This window comes from Quercus suber, unplaced genomic scaffold (assembly GCF_002906115.3).
Source record: "Quercus suber isolate HL8 unplaced genomic scaffold, Cork oak 2.0 scaffold_370, whole genome shotgun sequence".
NCBI lineage: Eukaryota > Viridiplantae > Streptophyta > Magnoliopsida > Fagales > Fagaceae > Quercus > Quercus suber.
Genome location: NW_027069822.1, coordinates 260,996 through 280,773, shown reverse-complemented (window position 1 = coordinate 280,773; position 19,778 = coordinate 260,996). Strand labels below are relative to the sequence as shown.

The 19,778-nt window shown below is 34.3% G+C and overlaps 1 long non-coding RNA gene across 2 annotated transcripts; it reads left to right on the top strand.

Moving 5' to 3' along the window:
- The first annotated feature begins 1,776 nt into the window (after positions 1 to 1,776).
- LOC112018496 (uncharacterized) lies at positions 1,777 to 11,894 on the top strand. Of its 2 annotated transcripts, XR_010623829.1 has the most exons (8): positions 1,777 to 2,174; positions 3,110 to 3,159; positions 6,577 to 6,645; positions 9,304 to 9,351; positions 10,005 to 10,090; positions 10,250 to 10,315; positions 10,544 to 10,633; positions 11,548 to 11,894. It is a non-coding gene; the product is annotated as an uncharacterized LOC112018496 (long non-coding RNA). The 2 variants fall into 2 exon arrangements; XR_002883610.2 differs by lacking the exon at positions 9,304 to 9,351 and having other exon boundaries at positions 1,780 to 2,174.
- Positions 11,895 to 19,778: the final 7,884 nt, after the last annotated feature.

Below are 19,778 nucleotides of genomic sequence, written 5' to 3'. Positions count from 1 at the left end.
TTATTTATATTTTTGTTAGAGCTGATTTGAAATTTTGCAATGGGGTGACTTTTGTCTTTAGATTTTTTTTTGTGTTAGTATGAAATGATAATGATTGTGTGCGTGTATGTGATGTGGGGTGAGTATATGACTAGTAAAGTATATGACAACTAGAAGTCGTATATTTTATAAATATATAGATAGAAAAAGTTTTGTAATTGATGTTAAATGAAAGAGATAAAAATATGTCACTAACATATTATACTTGACTCTCTAATAGGTTCACAGTCTCTGAAGTATATTGAGTTAAATGTATATTTCGGTGGACCTGTTGACAATCCTGAAGGGATTGACGGATTCCCATTTAGAGGGGAGGGTATCGAATGCTACTACATGATGATACGTCGTAAGTTGAAGACGTTGGATGATTTGAAGAGGAAAATAATGAACGAATTGAATTTGAACCGTACTAGGTATGACATAAAGATTACTTATCGGTACCCACAAGAAGTCCTTCATGAACGGATAAATTACAGGTATATGGCAATCAAAGAAGACAAACATGTGAAGATGATGTTTAATAGGATCCAGAAAATGCCCCAAGTAAATGCTGCTGAGTTGTATGTACATTTGGAGGCGCTTGCAGAACTTCCTACTGAGACGGTGCAAGAAACAACTACGTCTTTACAATTTACAGCCCTAGATGATGGATGCACTACAATGGGAGGGTATACAATGGAAGAGTATACAATGGAGGTTATACGCAACCAACTCAAGATCATGTTGCTAATACTGGTGAAACCCTCCATCCTCAAGAGACACATTTAGAGGAGGAAGACGAAGACGAAGATCATGCTACGAATGATGGTGAAAATGTTGATGATGTGGACGAGTACGAAGAGAGGATTGACCGAGGCGACTTTGAGTACGATGTGGATGACCATGAAGTTGTTCCCATTTTTGAAGAGGAAAATATGGAGAACCATGATGAACGTGATGCAGACGATGATATTGGCGTCCAGCATGATACAAATACGACCACAGCCTACGCACCTCCTAGCGAGTCCTTTTACGCAAATACTTGGGAAAATATGGTTGATCCTTCAGCTCTTCAGATACCATTTGTTTCTACTTGGGTAGATGGGATGCATTTTAGTAAAGGGTTGACTTTTGCAAATAAAGAGGCGGTGAAGCGTGCATTGATAATATACGCAGCAAGTGATAATAGAAATTTTATTATCCGGAGGTCGACCACAACTAAATTGTGCGCCGCATGCATTGACACTAACTGTAAGTGGTACGTTGGGGCATTCAAGAAGGATAAACTTAATGGTCTGTGGATGGTCACGTCTTATGTGGGTCCACATAGTTGTCTACCCTTTGGCCGGCGAAGAGACGGTAAAATGATGGATTCTAATTTTGTTGCATCAGAAATTGTGGGAAGATTGCGACAAAAGCACACTGCTCCTATTGATGAGCTCTGGGGATCATACATACTAAGATAAGCACATGACTAGAAATGACCGTTGGTAGTCAGTCAAAAATCGAGTTTTTGAGACTCGGTTTTACTTTTAGCAAACCGAGTCTCTTAGGCTCGAGTTCACGTGGAACTCGAGTTTTAAAGACTCGAATTCCACGTGCACTCCACCTGGAAATGTTGCCAACTCATATCATAAAAACCGAGTCTGAAAGACTCGATTTAGAGTGCCAAAATCGAGTCTCTAAGACTCGAGATGCTACTATGTTATATAGTTTCCCAACCGGGCCAACTAACTAAATAGTTAGAAAAAAAAAATTAGTTTACTATTTTCCCCTCAGATTTCTCTCTCTCTAACCCGGTCTCTCACCTTCTTTCTCACTCTCTCCCACCCCTCACCCTCTCTTCGATCTAAAGAAGGCACAGCCTCCTAGCTCCGTCGTGAAGCCCAGCCGCCGCCACCTCGGTGGTGGTTCCCAACCTCTCATCCTTTCTCTCTCTAAACCCGAGCCAAACACTTCATATTTATCTGATCTGTCTCTCTCTCTAAAACCTAGAACTCAACTTCTTGATCTACTACCTAGGAGAGCCCCAAACGGCGTGTGGAACATGCATCGGTGTTGTGGAGGTTAAAGGCTTCACGGATCTGCAATCACATCCTTCCTATTGCCTTGCTCAGCTTCCAACACTGATTGTTGACCCTATTGCCGAGTTCCAGGTGTGTTCCTTGTGTTTAGTAAAAATTGATTTTTTTTTTTTCTGTGGGTAAAATTTGTTAAATAGAAAAGTAAAAAAGAAACCATTTTCTGTGGAATTTGGTGTAGTTAAAGAATTGCTACGCCAAATTTGAAATATAATTGGGTGTGTACCTTTGTAGATTGACTCAGTTTATTGCATTAGTTTGTTTTTGTGTCTAGCCACAATTTTTGGTGCTTGGTAGGACTTGAATAAGGTTTTCGTTTTGATAGATTAGACTGTCATTGGTGAAAGTTTGAAATTCTGTTTACCCTGTTCGTTTAATTAAGTAGAAGAAAGATAAACTTTTCTTTTCTCGTTAAGAATATAAAGAAAAGCAGACTAAATTTTGAGGAATTTGTCTTAGTCAATGAGTTATTTTGAGGATATTCTTAGTGTTAATGCATAATATGTATTGGTTGTGGGTGCATGTTTGTAAATACGATCCAGTTGGTTGCATTAAGATGCGGTGGTATGGAAGTCACATTGACATAGCTGAATAAAGATATCTGATATTCCATCTGGAGCATGATCATTCTGATTAATACATAATGGGTGATTAGACGTGAGCACAGCACTAACTTGGAAATTGGAAATTATCTGGCAAATTGGGTAGCTTCAGTATTCATTGCTTTATAGTCCTTGCTAAATGTTCTCCTCTGAATGACTACTATTAAAACATAATTTTTTAATTAAAATCAGAAGTCCCTTTTTATTTTAGACTTTAGGATGTCTATCAGATATAGCAGTGTCCTTAATGGGCTGAATCTGTAGTGTTAGTGGCCAAGTAGTGTGGCATATTGATGAAAAAAGAGATTTTATTGCCTTCATCTCATCATATGTTTTCATTTGGATATAGAGTTCTTCCATTGCATTGGAAAAGTTCTCATTTTCAATTATTTTTTCTTCTCTTTGCAGGCATGACAGGAATTGTGGATTATGCACACTATGATGACATGAAGTATGCTGTAAGTTACTAAACTATTATTAATTGTGGATTAGAAATATATATTTTTTAGATTTCAATCATAATCTTTTAGCTTTAATAGTTGGTTCTCTCCTTTTTTGTTTTTGAAATTGTATATATGAGATTACTGTAAAGTTTGAAAAATTCAAACTATGCCTAACAAGCGTTAGATACATACAATTTATAATAATTATATTTAGAGTTAGGTGTTCACACAGGTGAGCACTTTTTTGTCAACTCACAAGGATGTGCCTTAAGGTCATTTTTTCCCTTTGACTACGTACACTGGCTACATAATCCGAGGCACCCTTTTATTGGTCATGTACTTGGCAGCAAGTGCATTCCTTTTCCCCAGGTGAATGATCAAATGTTATATGGTTTCTGTTGTGTTTTGATGACCTGATAGCTTTTCCATCTGTTATATTGAATCCACTTCTTTCCCAGATTGGATTTTGATGTCAAATTTAAGTTCTAAATGCTAAGCATCATTTTAGATGCTGTTAGATTCATGGTTTTTGTGTAGTAATTTCTGTCTGGAAATTTTGCCCGCCTTAAATGTCTAAATTAATTTCTCCAACTCTTAGTAGAAACAGTGGATTGGATTTACTATATATGTATATATAGGATTTAGCAATGTACAAAGTGATTGCATTCCTGGAGTTCTGTGTAAGCTAGACCTAGAGAAAGCTTTTAAACATATTTATAATAAAGAACTTTATATATAGACTATTGCCAAATCCTTTCCAAGAAGGACTAGGGCTCCTAAATAACTTTTTTCCTAGAAAGACTAGGAGTCTTAGACTACTAATAATAAAGAAAAAGGACTTAAGAATTTCTAAACCATATAGAAAAAGATGGTTTAGAAATTCTTAAGTCCTTTTTCTTTATTATTAGTAGTCTAAGACTCCTAGTCTTTCTAGGAAAAAAGTTATTTAGGAGCCCTAGTCCTTCTTTTTCTAAACCATATAGAAAAAGAACTTAAAACATAAAATGAGAATCTCTTAGTTCTTCACTTTAAGTTTTTCTTGTTGTTTGATGATGTTTTGTTTGTTTGTTGCTTTTCCTTGTGTTCACCATCATGAACACCTTGTATTTGCTTTCGTTAGTGTTAGGCTCCGCTTGGGAGTTCATAAGGGAATGGAATGGAATGAGATGATCATAAGGGAATGGAAAGGAATGGAATGGAATGGAATTTATTTAAGTAACGGAAAGGAATGGAAAAGAATGGAATGGAATGGAATTAAGTAATCTTGATTGGATGTTTTAAAATAAAGGAATGGAAAGGAATGAAAATGAATGGAATGTAAGTAATCCTGTTTGGGAGCAACATGGAGGGAATGGAATGGAATCATTTTATGGCAATATTACTATTAGACCCCTATTTTAAAATAAAGGGTTTAATATATAGGGGTATTTTGGGATTTTTAGTAAAAAAATCATTAAATATAATTTCATTCCCTCCCATTCTTCTCAATTTCAGGGGGAATGAAAATTTGAGGTTTTAAGGGAATAGAGATGAATGAGTGTTTCCTCTTACCCATTCCATTCCCTCCCACTTAAACTCCCAAACAAGGGAATGGACTTTCCATTCCCTCCATTAAAACTCCCAAACAAGAGAAAGGAAGAATATTCTAAAATTATTCTTTTTATTCATTTCCATTCCATTCCATTCATTCCTTCCAAGCGGAGCCTTAAAGTTTGTTTAATAATATACTTATTACCTATAAAAGAAAATGAGAACAAGCCCTTTATAGCCCCTTCCGGAAAATCTTAGTTGGTTTCAGGAATGATGGCCAAATCTTAGTTGGGTGGTCTGATTTCAGTAAGAGTAACAGTGTAAAAGTAAAAGACCAGTGTGTGTTTGGCTTTGTCCTTGGAAGAGGAAATATAAGCAAAGAAATGTTTGTGCTTGGGTCATGAGAACAGGCGATCATGCCACCCCAAGGATTGAATCCAATGTGAATATTGCGTATCTTTGGGCCTAGCACTGGGAGGAGGAATTATACTTCAACCATGTTGCCAAAAATGAAACAAAGGCAAAGAGGAACAAAAAAAAGAAGAAGAAAGACAAACATGTATCAATTGAAAGTCTTAACTGTTTGGGTAGATTGAGTTCTAGACTTCCAAGTAATTCAGTTTTTTATTTTTTTTTAAGGGAAGGTTTCAAATCTTATTGTATCTCTTAAAAATAAAAAACTATTTCTAAGAGATATAGAGGAATAAAATTAATAAAGTTTAGTATCTTTTTTTTAAAAAAAGAGAGAGTAAAGTTTGGTGATCTGTATATCAACTACATAAAATTCCCAAAATTTGTGGTTCAAAATTGGACAGGGCTGCTTCCTAGATCTATGTAACCTTGGTATATCAGCAAATTAATAATAGTTTATTCACCTGTTGATAAAATTTTCCAAATTGTTCTCTCCCTCCCGAAATTCATTCTAAACTTATTTTTAGTCACTATGTCAATGAGTTTTGATTAGTCTTATGAAATTTGAAATGATCTCATTTTGCCAGCTATTGTTACTTAATTCTCTTTTGCTTGTAATTGTCAGCAAACAGAAAAAGTTTGTTTGTATTCTTTAAGGCTTGTAGTTCTTGAAAGTCCCTTGTCAAATGAACTGTGTATTTTGTTAGATGCAGATACTGCTGGCATGTACTCTTTAAGGCTTGTAGCCAACTCTTAGCCCACGTTGGCTACTTAATTTATGAAACTATCCTTTTAACCCAAAAAAAAAAAAAAATTTGTTGATATATCAAACAAATATACCATAGGGCTTGTAACAGTTTTTTTGTTTTTTGGGTAAGTCATAGCATCCACAAGAGAAAGAAGAGACCTGTATCCTCTAGAATCCCAAGTGGCCTAAGTTTTGTTTGTCTTGTCAAGTATGATATTTTTTTGACAGTAGCTTAAACTTCACCTGTAAATTTACGAGTCCCAAGAGTTGGTGGTTGTGATTAAAAAACTGAGTCAAATTTTGCTCCAATTACATAAAACAATGATTTATTTTTCTTAACAAAAGGGAAACTTATTACAGCCTATTGACTTCCAATACAATTGCTAATTATGACTTCCAATTCAATACCAAAAAACTATAAGTGATTCTGAATTAGATTTGTCCTTACTATTCTTTGGCTGTAATTATATATATATATATATATATAAAATAAAGGGAATTTGAATGTGGGTTCTCCTTTATGGGTTCTATCAATTTTTTCTAGTACTTTTTAAGTAAAAATTGTTAATCATAAATTCTGATATTTCTTTTTCTTTTTCGTTTTATTTTGTTAGATTATGCAAGCACTTGTAGAACATTACAGCAACAATTGGGGCACTGATTTTATATAACAGAGTGTTGTGTTTTATTATGTAAGTTTGCTTTATTCAAGGTCTAAGAGAATATTTTTGGTGTCTATATAGGATGTTAATCACAATTTGCAGATGCACTCATCATTGGTACAAAGGCTCTCCCTTGAAAAAGTGATCGAGGTTAGTATGTGGTTCAGCATTTGATATTTGTATATAATGATAGAATGGTCATGGTTTATGCAGCCTTGTCACATATCCATATCATCTCTTGAATATTTTATTTTTTTTATTTTTTTACCTTGGACTCTATTAATTTATTTTTTTGTTTTTCCTCTGTGATCCTAGCAAAGTATATAATAGATTCTGAGAGGTCCACCTCTGTGGATTCACAATATATTTAAAATTTTCTATCTTCCTATCAAAGTGGATTAACTAACACAACCCCCACATTTTATGTCATCACAATAATTGCTAACATTTTATTTTTAAATAAATTGTCTCAGTGTAAGGGTTTTTATTTTTTATTTTTTGGCTACAAGAAAAGACAATTAACAAGAAAAACAGGAACACAAAGAGTGACTAAGAACAAAGGGGAAGCCTAACCATGAAAAGAACCAAAAATATTACCAGACCAATCCCACCTTACCAGAAGATGAGCTACCTTGTTTTTATGTTCAACTACCTGAAACCATAGTGTTCCAAAAATATGTTCTTCTCAAGTGTTACATGCTTTTTCTAGGATGAATTATTACTTGTGATTGAACATTATACACAGAATATAGAAAAAAAGTTTGTCAAAGCCCAATTAAGCAAGTTGGTTGATTGGGCTGGATATGTGGCTCAATATTGCTTCCTGGGCTCTAATTCTAGATCGAAGACAGGAACCACTTTGATTAAATAATAGAATGCCCACTCCCAATTTATTTGGGCTGGACAGAACCCACTTATTTCAGTTGGACTTAACTTGGAGTCCATTATCCGAAAAATAAACCTTGGAATCATGGCAACCTAATAGTTCACTATTGCAATTGATACCCCCACCCATTTCTCTTTCCTTCTCAAATCCTTATATGTTGGACTTTGCTGCGGTCTGTAATTTATACGTCAACAATAGGTAGCATTGAATTTTATAAACAAAATAATTTTTTTTATTAGATAGAACTTAGGTAAAAATGCAAATTACAATATTTAAGTTTGACAAAAATTCATTTGTCATCCTGAAGCAAATGCTATGAGTTGACATGAATTCAAATCTTTTTTTTTTTTTTTTTTTTTTTTTTTTTCTCTCTTGTACTTGTACAAAAATTGTTATAAAATTCATTTCCATTAAATCACATTTTTAAATTAATAATTAAATTCAAAAGATAATTATATGAAATCAAAAGCTAAATTAAAAATTACACCCTTTAAATCTAATTGTACCCGTTTTCAATCCATTCCTTTAACTTCCATTGATGACTAATGCAGTCATTCTGTCCAATTCGTACTGTTTATTACACCAACACAATGTCCTTTTGGAAATATTTATGTATATATATATACAAGACTAAAGCTAAAACTAAAGATATAATTGGACAAACTAAATGGAAAGATTAAATTGAAAACACATTAAAATTAAATAACTGAAATGAAAGAAGAAAATGATACTTAAATGATTGAATTGAAAATAAATTAAACTTAGAGTCTTAGACTAAGTAAATTGTAATTTAATTAAAACAACAATCTCATAAGCGAAAAGAGTTCACTATTTTGTTTGGTAAGGATGGGAAGTAAATTGTTTGGTAAGGATGTAAAGTACCTTCCCAGATGGCAAACTAATTCTTACCTAGCTTCTTCTTTTTTTATTTTATCTATTTATTAATTCTTGGAGCTAGGTATCAACAACCCACATTAATTCGTTCTTATCTTCATTCCTGAAGCAAAATCATAACCCCCAGGTGTATTGTATCACTCTAGGCATATAAAGGGGAGGCCCACAGCCACACCACACTTTCAATGTCTGCTTCTATCAACTTGTCCTCCCACTTTGGTCATGGAGCCAAAATAAAAGTTTTAAATTAACTATGATTATTTTTAGAAGAAAATTAACTATGATTCTGGTCAGTGAGCTATGTATCAAAGTGCATTTTTGTTCCTAAGTTATCAATTGTTTTAATTTAGTCTTTAAAATTTTAAAATTGAATGACAATTGCTAATTTGAGGTCAAAACTATGATTTTGGACCCTTATTAATTATTAGCCCTATATGAGAACAGTAATTGCTAATGTGATACACATTTACTATATATGTGTCCTTAAATCACAAAATTCTGCTAAAATAAAAAAACCACGAGATAAATAGAAATATTTAAATATTGATTTTGGGAGACTAGCATAGAGCCTAAGGATGAAACTGAAATCTAATGGCATAATTCATAGACTAATTATATTTTAATTAAATAAATGAAACTAGGGATACTTAATCTAGGATGGAGGAGATCATGATTAAACATAGACATATTGAAGTTTGTGTATTTTTTTCAAGACCATCCATGGTGATTGATTGAATGAAAATATTTTATCTCACTTTGAGTATTATATTTTATATTCTACCAATCATAATATGCTCATTACACGTCTTTTTTTCTTTTAAAAATAATAAAAATAAAAATCAACGAAGAAATGACATTGTTTTTAGTGAAGCATAAAATTGAACATTGAAAGTGAGAAAAAAAAAATTTTATTTGTGATTTATCCTTTAGAGTTGTGAGAAAAATTTCTTATTGAATTTATTTTTTCCATGTTGCAAAAAAATTGACTTTGTATGATCTTATGTACCTCCTTTCCACTCATGTGGCAGATGCTATTAGCCATCGCACAGTTCCAAGGGATGTGGACATGAATTAAGGTTGTCATGCACAAATAAATATGTTTCTCATTGAGATGATATAACCCTGTAGATCTAAACGGTCAAAGTAGTTACTAAGGAGTGGCATCTTAATGTTTCTTTACAGGGTGTCATGATTACTAAGGAGTGGCATCTTAATGTTTCTTTATGTTGAGGTGGAAAATTTGAACTCCAAAAATACTAAAAAATGCCAATTACCTTAAAACTTCATTAACTCTTTTATGTCAATCTCTTCTAATACCTATGAGACAAAATAAAAGAGAACCATTAAAATAGAATTTCATATTATGTATTTATATAATAGTATTACATCAACAAGACAATATCAAGATAAATAAATTTCTTAATTATTTTTTGTTTAAAAGTTGACATATCAGTTTATAAAATTGACAAATAAAAATTGTATTATCCTAATAGTATTATAAATTTCTTAATAGTATTATCTTTTGTAAGCATTTCTGCCAAATCGTGGATCACACTTGTAGTCATATTAGTGGACACAGACATAACAATTATTATGCTACATTTTGACTTCCATGGATTATGGGATTGCTTACATCTTTCTTAGCTGTAGGATTTATTTATATATTGTTGATAAGTTTTTTAGCTGTAGGATTTATGATTTCAAATCTTATGGATATTTTCTTCTATAGTTTATTCATAATATTGCAATGCCGAGTACTTTCGTGATGGCTGTTCAGATCCAAGGAAGTTGCTGATAGTACTTAATAATGTCAAGGTACGTATCCTTTTACCTTTTCTCCTTGTTTTATATCCGCAGATGTCAGTTTTATGGTAGTATATGGTCATTCAGGTGAGCTTCTTCTCTGTTTTTTCTACAATCTTAACTTTTTCTTGTTGGAGGAGTGTGGTTTAGAACTTAATAGGCTGTTTGTAGGTTGAGGTGTTGTTCGAATTAATTAAAGGGCTCATCAAGGACTTGGATGGAACTGCTGCAGATGAGGTGCATATAAAAAGTTTTTTTGCAAACAGAATTTCATCTTATAGGATAGAGATTTGAATATTAAAATTCACTTGGTAGCCTGCTCTCAACACCTTTTGATCCACATGATTTTTTTATTTCTTTCTTTATTTAGGATATTTAATCTTTATTTTACTGTTAGAAACATATAATGATTTTTCTTCTTTACGTCTCTCTCCTCGGTTTGTTCCTGCTATACCCTACCAATAGCTTGATGAGGAGGATTTTAACAAAGAACAAAATTCTGTTGCTCAGCTCATTCACGTGCTTTATAATGATGACCCAGAGGAATTGTTAAAGGTAAGTAATTGATGTCTTGAAAGTTTTTTGCATCAGCATTGTTTCTTTTGATGCTAATGTTACTTGAATCTCCTTAAATCCATTAACATCTTATAAAATACCTTGGATGCTCTTTTTTTTAAAGATATTATTGTTGGTGGTCATTAAATGGGTATGCTATGAGCTGATAGAAATAAAAGAGATAAAGAATCTAAAGTCAGCTTGTTATGTACAATGGAGAGTACAAAAATCCTAGGCTTTGGACTGTCAATCAAAGTTCGCACACATGAATCATAGTGTTCTGGAAAATGGACATACTCAACCCTTAGTGCACTTGAAGTTCCTAACTTCTTTTTATGAATAAAGGAAATCTATATTTCTAGTTTATGACATGGATCTTGTCATTAGATTCTCTAATGACTTGGTTCAAAGGTGAGTTGAATCCCTACGTGTAAGGTTTACATGTATCAAGAAGACATTATTTATGCTATCTTTGTAACTACCATTGCTGTGAAAACTTCATCTGCCTTGGGGAAAAGAGTGGAAAGAAAAATAAAAGAACCAAAAATCTTAGAAGGCCCAAATTGTGCAGAAATATCACTATTTTCTACTACGTGTGATTGTGTAAAGTGAAAGAATACATATGAAAGAAATGTAATTTTGCTGGCAAGAACTTGAGCTGATGATAAAGAAGTGCACTTGAAAAACTCAATTCTTTCTGACCAGTGCACAGTATTTGTAGTTGGTAGTTTTTATTAGGATGCTTTATATTCAAAAAATCAGCATACATATCTTTTCTCTTTTGAGTTTGATTTACTCAATTTTGGTGGAGTAATTACCTCTTGAATTTATGTGTAGGAGTTCACATTTGATAGTTTATTATAAATGAACCTTAATTTTGAAAGACTGTTCAGAAAGTTGTTTGTGGCTTGTAGTTGATAAGGCAATTACAAGGTCAGGATGGGGATGTAGCGGGAGAGGAAGTGCTTGCAACTCCAAAGAAAATTTTTCAAATATTAAATGAGGTAACTTTTGAACTGATGTGGAAGACAATGTCAAATTCTTACATATTGATTCTTACAATGTCAAATTTTCTTGACAAGGTTGTCCATTTTGTTATGTCTGTTGGATGGTTCAATTTAATTACAATAACTCGGTTATAAAATATAGGATTTGTTTTACATGTGAATGAATATGATAAAGGGTTTTGTACAGCTAGAAAGTCATTACAAGGGTTTTGTACTGCTAGGATTTGTTTTACAAGTTGTTTCTTAGTTTTCAATTTTGACTACAAGATTAAGGGAGTGTTTGGTAGAGTAGTTTGAAAATTGTTGTTTGTAGTTTTTTGAAATACGTGTGAGTGAAAAAGTGTATTGAAATGCGTGAAATGCTGTTTAAAAACTAAAAAATGTTGTTTGAAAACACAAACCAAACGGGCCCTAAGTTTTTAATTTTTCTACCTTGAATGCATCTTTTTTGAGTTCTATAGTACATTTACTTTGCAAGATTAAACTCAGGTGTGGAGGTCCTTCTTAAGCCATCTGGCCTAGGAAAAAAAAAAAAAAAAAAAAGGGCTATAGAAACGCGGCTAAAAATATGTCCTATAGCCACATTAAAACTAAAAATGTATTGAAATGCGTGAAATGTTGTTAAAAACTAAAAAATGTTGTTTGAAAACCACAAACCAAACGGGCCCTAAGTTTTTAATTTTTCTACCTTGATGCATCTTTTTTGAGTTCTATAGTACATTTACTTTGCAAGATTAAACTCAGGTGTGGAGGTCCTTCTTAAGCCATCTGGCCTAGGAAAAAAAAAAAAAAAAAAAAAGGGCTATAGAAACGCGGCTAATATGTCCTATAGCCACATTTAAAAAATTGCGGCTATAGCTTTCACCTATGGCCACGTTTAACGCAGCCTAATGTGAGAGGCTATGGTTGTGTTTTGAACGCGGCCATAGTCTATCGCCTTAGGCTGCGTTTGAAACGCGGCCATAGGACTTGGTCTTAGGCCGCGTTTGAAAAGTGCGGCCATAGACCCCTCTGGCCTGTAGTCATGGGGTTTGGGCCACATTTAAAAACGCGGTCAGAAAAAACGCGGCTATAGGCCAAATCGGCCTATGGCCATGTTTTTTTGGATGTAACAAATATTATAATGGTATTATCAATAACACAAATTAGAGATATTACCTTCTCGTGTAAACCATTGTAAGTGGGAATGGAGATCCTACCCAATGTATAGCTCTCATCAAGCATTAATCCACGTAAAGAATGAATATCTGATAATATATATATATATATATAAAAATCTCATTATTTATTATTAATAGCCTAGAGGAACTTGCACCCTTCTACCTTGATATGTGTAGACGTTCATTTTGTACCTCCTTATGACTCAAGCTTTCGTTCGCCAATGACGATAACACTAGAAGGTTTAAGGCTGATCTTGGGCCTACCTATGGAAACACTTAGTTGAAAGATGTGTTTGGAAGAAAGAAAACTTACAGAACCCTAAGGGTGCGTATTGTGGCCTTGAGCCAGGATGCACAGCGTTAACCCTTGCATACATAGCCATGAGCTTGCATACACAGCTAGAGTTTCAAATTATCTATATGGCAAGCTTTTACTCAAAAAATGCGGCTGAGGCAATCCACAGTGCTTGGGATTGCCTCCGCCCTTTATTTTTGAACAATAATAAAAGGGTCCTACAATGCTTTTCCCAAAACACACAAAATCTATTCAAACAAAGTGATTCAAGAGAAACATTTTTACTTTGAAAGTATTCTAAACGAAAGTATCTTGGCTGTGAAAGAGAAGGTTGGGAAGTTGAAATTGTAAAGATGATAGGAAATTGGAAATTTATTAAAGTTGAAATTTTAAACATTAGTTCTTGTATAAATCACGCTTGTATTCCATTCATGACATTTGTATAAAAGCAGCTTCAAAAGCGTTGGCAGTCTCCCAAGCGAAGGCTTCTTTGAAGAATGAAGAACATATACGCTCCAATCTCGCTAGAAGCAGAAGTCAAAAACGGAGCCGCCATGGCAGTCTGGAGATGTGCACAAAATCTCACTTCCTAGATTTTGCCAAAACTCTCTCTCAATTTGATTTCTCTAGTTTATCTCCTCGTTTCTCATTTCTCCTTGTCCTCTTTTCATTAGAAATGGTGAATTATACTAGAACCAATACGCATCGTTTTAGCTCACTTGACTAAACCAAAAAAATATTGTTCCTTTGCTCGTTCACTCTTTTTTTTTAGTTAATAGATAGAAATAGTAATAGATATAGGAAATTACAACTTAGTAGTTGTGAAAATATTGTGACATAAATAAAATCGTCCAACATTTTTACAATACTTTTTTTTTTAGTTGTGGTGACTTTTGGTTTGACATTTTATTATTTTATTTTAACCTATAAAGAATTGGCACCTTAGTAGTTGTAAAACTTTGTAACAATAACAAAATGTTACAACATTTTCACAATAAATATTATTTTATTTATTTTATTTTAACCTATAAAGAACTAACAACTCAACAATTATAAAAATATTGCGACAATTTGTTGTACCCTTATAACTATTTCTAAACCAAATCACGCAAATATATATATATATATTATATATAATATATATATATATATTATATATATATATATATATATATATATATATATATATATATTTAAAGCAATGGGAGATAGTGTGTTGGAAGTGTGGGTAGAGATAGTTGTGGGGCCTTAAAAGTCTTTATGAAGCTGAAAATGGTTACATGGAATGTTAGAGGTTTGAATGACTCCCAGAAATGTCTGGTAGTGAAAAACTTGTTACGTGAATGGAAGTGTGATGTTGTATGCCTTCAAGAAACTAAGCTTGCTGGCATAGATAGGCAGCTGGTTTGCAGTATTGGGACTGTTTGTATGTGGATTGGGTGGCTTTAGATGTTGATCAGACGGCTGGTGAAGTCTTGATTTTGTGGGATAGGAGGGTTTTAGAAAAATTGGACGTTCTGGTGGGCTTGTTTTCGGTGTCGGTTCAGTGGAAAGGTGTGGATGATGGTTTTATTTGGGCATGCTCAGGGGTGTATGGCCAAATGATAACAACTTGAGGGGTGATTTATGGGAAGTTGGGGGGTATTCAGCAGTATTGGAATGTTCCTTGGTGTTGTTTTGGGGATTTTAATATCGTTCGTTTTCCTAGTGAACGGAGGGGTGGGTCTAGGTTTACTCCAGCTATGGAAATTTTTTTGAATTTATTGAAGATTTAAACTTGATAGATTTGCCGTTGGAGTGAGGGAGTTATACATGGTCTAGTGGTACTGACCAGCCATCCATGTCTAGGATCGATAGGGCTCTAGTGTCACATGACTGGAAGCATCATTTTCCGGATGTGACCCAACGGATTTACCACGACCGGTCTCAGATCATTTCCCATTCTCTTGGAGGTGGGGGGTATGGTGAAGGGAAAAAGTCCCTTCTGGTTTGAGAACATGTGGTTGAAGTTGGACGGATTTGTTGATAGAGTAGACTCATGGTGGAATCACCATTCTTTTTCGGGTACACCTAGTTATGTGTTTGCTAAAAAATTGAAAGCTTTGAAAGATGACATTATTCAGTGGAATCGCCAAGAGTTTGGCAATGTCGGGCGCTGGAAGAAAGAATTATTGGGGGCCTTAGAGTTATTAGATGCTAAGGAAGGGTTCTTGGACTCNGGCAGGTTTACTTAGTGCTTTTAGGGCTGATGGTAGGAGGGGCAGAGGGGAAAGTGTTTCACATTTGCTGTTTGCGGATGATACTATTTTATTTTGTGATGCAGAGATGGAGCAAGTTCTTCATGTTCGATTGCTGTTACTTTGTTTTCAGGCTGTGACTGGCTTGAAGGTTAACGTAGCTAAAAGCGAAATGGTTCCTATAGGGGAGGTAAATAATGTGCATGCTTTGGCAGAGATTTTGGGTTGTAGGGTTGGGGCCTTGCCAATGACATATCTTGGTATGCCGTTGGGGGCGTCCCATAAGTCTCCCTCTATTTGGAACCCTATTTTGGAAAAAATCGAACGGAAGCTAGCTGGGTGGAAGAAGTTGTATCTGTCGAAAGGAGGAAGGATGACATTGCTTAAAAGCACTCTATCCAGCCTTCCCACTTATTTTTTATCTCTATTCACCATCCCTACACATGTGGCAAACAAAATTGAGAAGCTCCAAAGGGACTTCCTGTGGGGAGACCCTAAGACTCATTTATTGGGTTGGGATAAGGTGTGTATGCCTATTGCTAATGGTGGCTTGGGTATTAGGAAATTGACTACTTTCAATAAAGCCTTGCTAGGAAAGTGGCTTTGGCGTTTTGGGACTGAGGAGAATAGGCTTTGGAGGAGGGTGATAGCTTTGAAATTTGGGGAAGAATGGGGGGGGTGGACCTCTAAGTTGGGTAGGGGTGCTTATGGTTGTGGTTTGTGGAGAAGTATCCGGAAGGGCTGGGAAGTTTTCAAAAAAAATGTCCAGTTTAAGATTGGGGTGGGGGATAGAGTGAAATTTTGGACAGATAGGTGGTGTGGAGATCTTTCTCTCCAATTGGCTTTTCCTGTCTTGTACAATTTTGCTGCAAACAGAGAGGCTTCCATAGAATCATCTTTGATATGTCAAGGAGCAGGAGATGGGAGAACTTGGGATGTTCGTTTTAATCGAGGTCCTAATGATTGGGAGGCAGATGTAGTGATTGATTTCTTTCGATCCTTGGTAGCCAATTTACCTTTAGGGACTGATGGTGATCAGTTGAGATGGAAGTTGACTAAAAACGAGATTTTACTATCTGCTCATACTATCATAAGTTACATGGCTCTTCTTCTATTGTTTTTCCATGGAAAAGTATTTGGAAGGTTAAGGCACCCCGACGTGTTTCTTTCTTTGTTTGGACAGCCGCTTGGGATAGGATCCTCACAGGTGATAACTTGCAGCTTAGAGGCTTTGATTTTGTTGACTGGTGTATTATGTGTCGTTGCTGTGGTGAGACCGTGAATCATTTGTTGTTACATTGTGGAAAGGCTTATCGGCTATGGAGCTTTGTCTTTAGGACTTTTGGGATTTCATGGGTTCCCTCATGTACAGTGTCAGATTTTCTATTTAGTTGGTGGAATTGGTTGGGGAAGTGTTCATCTTTCATTTGGAACTTAGTTCCGTTGTGTTTGATGTGGTGTATTTGGAAGGAATGCAATCGGCGGACATTTGAGGATTTGGATAGATCTAAGGACCAAATGCTTGCGATCTTTTCTGGTTCTCTGTTTGATTGGGCTAGGGCTTGGGGACTCACATCTAGTGACTCTCTTCCTCTATTCCTTAGCTCTCTTTCTTTGTAATCTAAGTTGTTTTTTTTTTTTTTTTTTGGTACTTTTGTTTTGCTGGTGCTAATTTGCATCTAGCAGTTTTTGAATATATTTGTTCTTACCTATCAAAAAAAAAATCTCAATGTATCAAACCAATGTCAATACATGTAAATGAAAAAAGAAAAAGAAAAAGAGGTTAGCTGAAACGTTGAGTTTTGGCTCACCAATTCACTAACCAAAAGGACCTCTTTGCCTTTTCCTTACAAGTCTTGTGTGTTTAACTGAAAGCTTTTGTTTTTCCTTATTTAGGAAATATAGTATTAAGATGAAAAGTGTTTCATCTACAACATTTCTACTACTTACACAACAAAATTTAATGTAGTAATTTGTTATTAGTTTTAATTTAAACATACTACTGAATTTTTTTTCTCAATAAAGGACAAAAGTTATACCAAACCAAACTTCAATAAATGACAAAAACTACACTAAACTAAACTTACGGTAGAAAAGCTATTTCCTATATATATATATATATATATAAAGTTGAGTAGAAGTAGAAGTAGATGTTTGATAATTCAAGATAAGTTACATAAGTAGAATAAGCACGTAGACAACTGATATTTTGATATGGATTATTGTAATTGTAGTCTCTCCTCCAATTATTCTAATTTGTGAATTTGGTAGTCAAAATTACGTGGTTTAGGGGCCGAAGACCAGTCAATCTTTGATGAAACGCTGTATTGACTATGGACTATGGACTATGGACCTTGGAACTTTATTAGTGTATACACTATACGTTGTAACATTATTGGTCCACTCCGTTCCCTTTTTTCTTTCATAATTTCAAAAAGTATCCTTGGGATGGGTCCCCGTGTGAGTAGAAAGTAGGGAGCGTGATAGCCCTGAACATTTCTCCCTTATAAATTAAGGGTTTAGTTAATAGGCACAGTAAAATATCCGTTAACAACAATTTTTTCCAGTTTGCTGCATTTATTTTACTTTTTCAACTTTTTGATAATTGTTTAACAATTGTTTATCTTTTTTGACTATTTTTTTAATAATTTTTTATAACCTTTAACTTGTTAGACCCAATTTGGAAACGTAAACCAGTAGTGCTGGTTAACATTTCCCATAAATTAAAATGCATGTGATGGACACTACCACAAAATGACAATAGAGGATTTGGGGCCCACCCCATGTGACGAAGGATACGTGAAAGAGCGGACGCTACTTTTTAAGTCAATGGCCGACATAGCAGGGACCTTATGGACATCTACTACAGTTTATCGTCTGATATGTGTTTGAAGCTTGAGGGATTCTTTTCAACAGTTTCTTGATGCGTGTCGGTGAGAGTCTACACACATTCGGATAATAAATATTTAAGTATTTGACTAGTTCGAAATATTTTCATTAACATAAACAAAGAGAGAGAAGACCCAAATAAACGAAAATACTCATTTATAAATTCTACAATGTGTGTCCCTCAAAAAAAAAAAAAAAATCCACAATGTGATAGTATATAAAATGTTGAATAAAGTAAACAAACTAATGACCAAAATTTCAAAATCTTACCCTAAAAAAATCATGGCAGGATTACACGTTGACTTTTTATGACAGTGTAGGACAATGTTTTTATAACCCAAATAATTTAAAGAAGTTTTAAAGAGTTATAAAAGAAAACAATAATATCTCTTTGAAAATCACGAAATCTAAAAATATATTAAAAATTTTTTATAAACAAACTGTCATATATTAATTTATATATATATATATATATATATAAAGTAGAATTTCTGCTGTAAGCGAGTGATCAAGATCTTGGTGAAGGGATCCTAGCTTGCACACAAGCTGACTTGAGGTGGTTTCAATCAAGCTAGTCCTGAATCTCCTACCCCCATAATTATTGGGCCATAGTGCAACAGGAAGCAGTCTAGTCCAAAAGATACAAAAAAGGCCCAGCATACCGATCATGAAGGATAAAAACAAGTATGAGTACTTGAATTTGTGAAAAATAGGTCAACCCAAATCCATCTTGCTATAAGAGCACTAGTATCAACACCTCTAAAAATATGTCAATTTAACACATAAAAAAGCTACTTTATTCTTTTAGTGCATCATTTTACAGTATATCTTACATCAGATCTTCTATCTTACTATTACAATACAAAAAATATCAGTTAAAAAACCATCGTTCACAGCCAACCACCACCGCCCTACAACCCACCACTACTAGAAAAATGCAAACCCACCACCACAAATAACCACCAAAATCACCCAAAATGAACCCAACCACCATAGCCCACTACCACCATTTACAACCAACTAACCCAAAATCAAATAAACCCAAAACCACAAAAACCTTAAATTAAATCAACCCAAAGTCACAAAAAAAAAAAAAAAAAAAAAAACTCAAATTTCAAAACTAAAGTCAGTAGTGTGGCGAGGTAGAGGTGTCGGAGGCATGGTGAGAGGCTGAGAGTATGTGATAGGCAAATAGTGAGAGAGGGACGATTGTGAGAGAGAGAGTTAGAGGTGTTAAGGACATATTTTATGTAGTTGGTTAATCTTTGACAAAACGCACTTTGCTTGTAATTGGGTAGATCTATGATGTGTTTAATACTTCAAGAAATATGTTGTTCAAGTCTAGTATTAAAGTTATGAAGATTGGACCAAGAAACAAGTAAAGAAAAGTTGTAAATTAAAGTTGGATAGATAGCTCGACACCTACGGATAGATAACTCGATAGCTACAAGACACCTCTTGACAGCTAGGCTATCTATCGAGATTTTCTACTTCTTCTTATCGCTATCTCGATAGCTTCTCGACAGCTGGTGGATCGATCGAAAAAGCTTCTGTCCC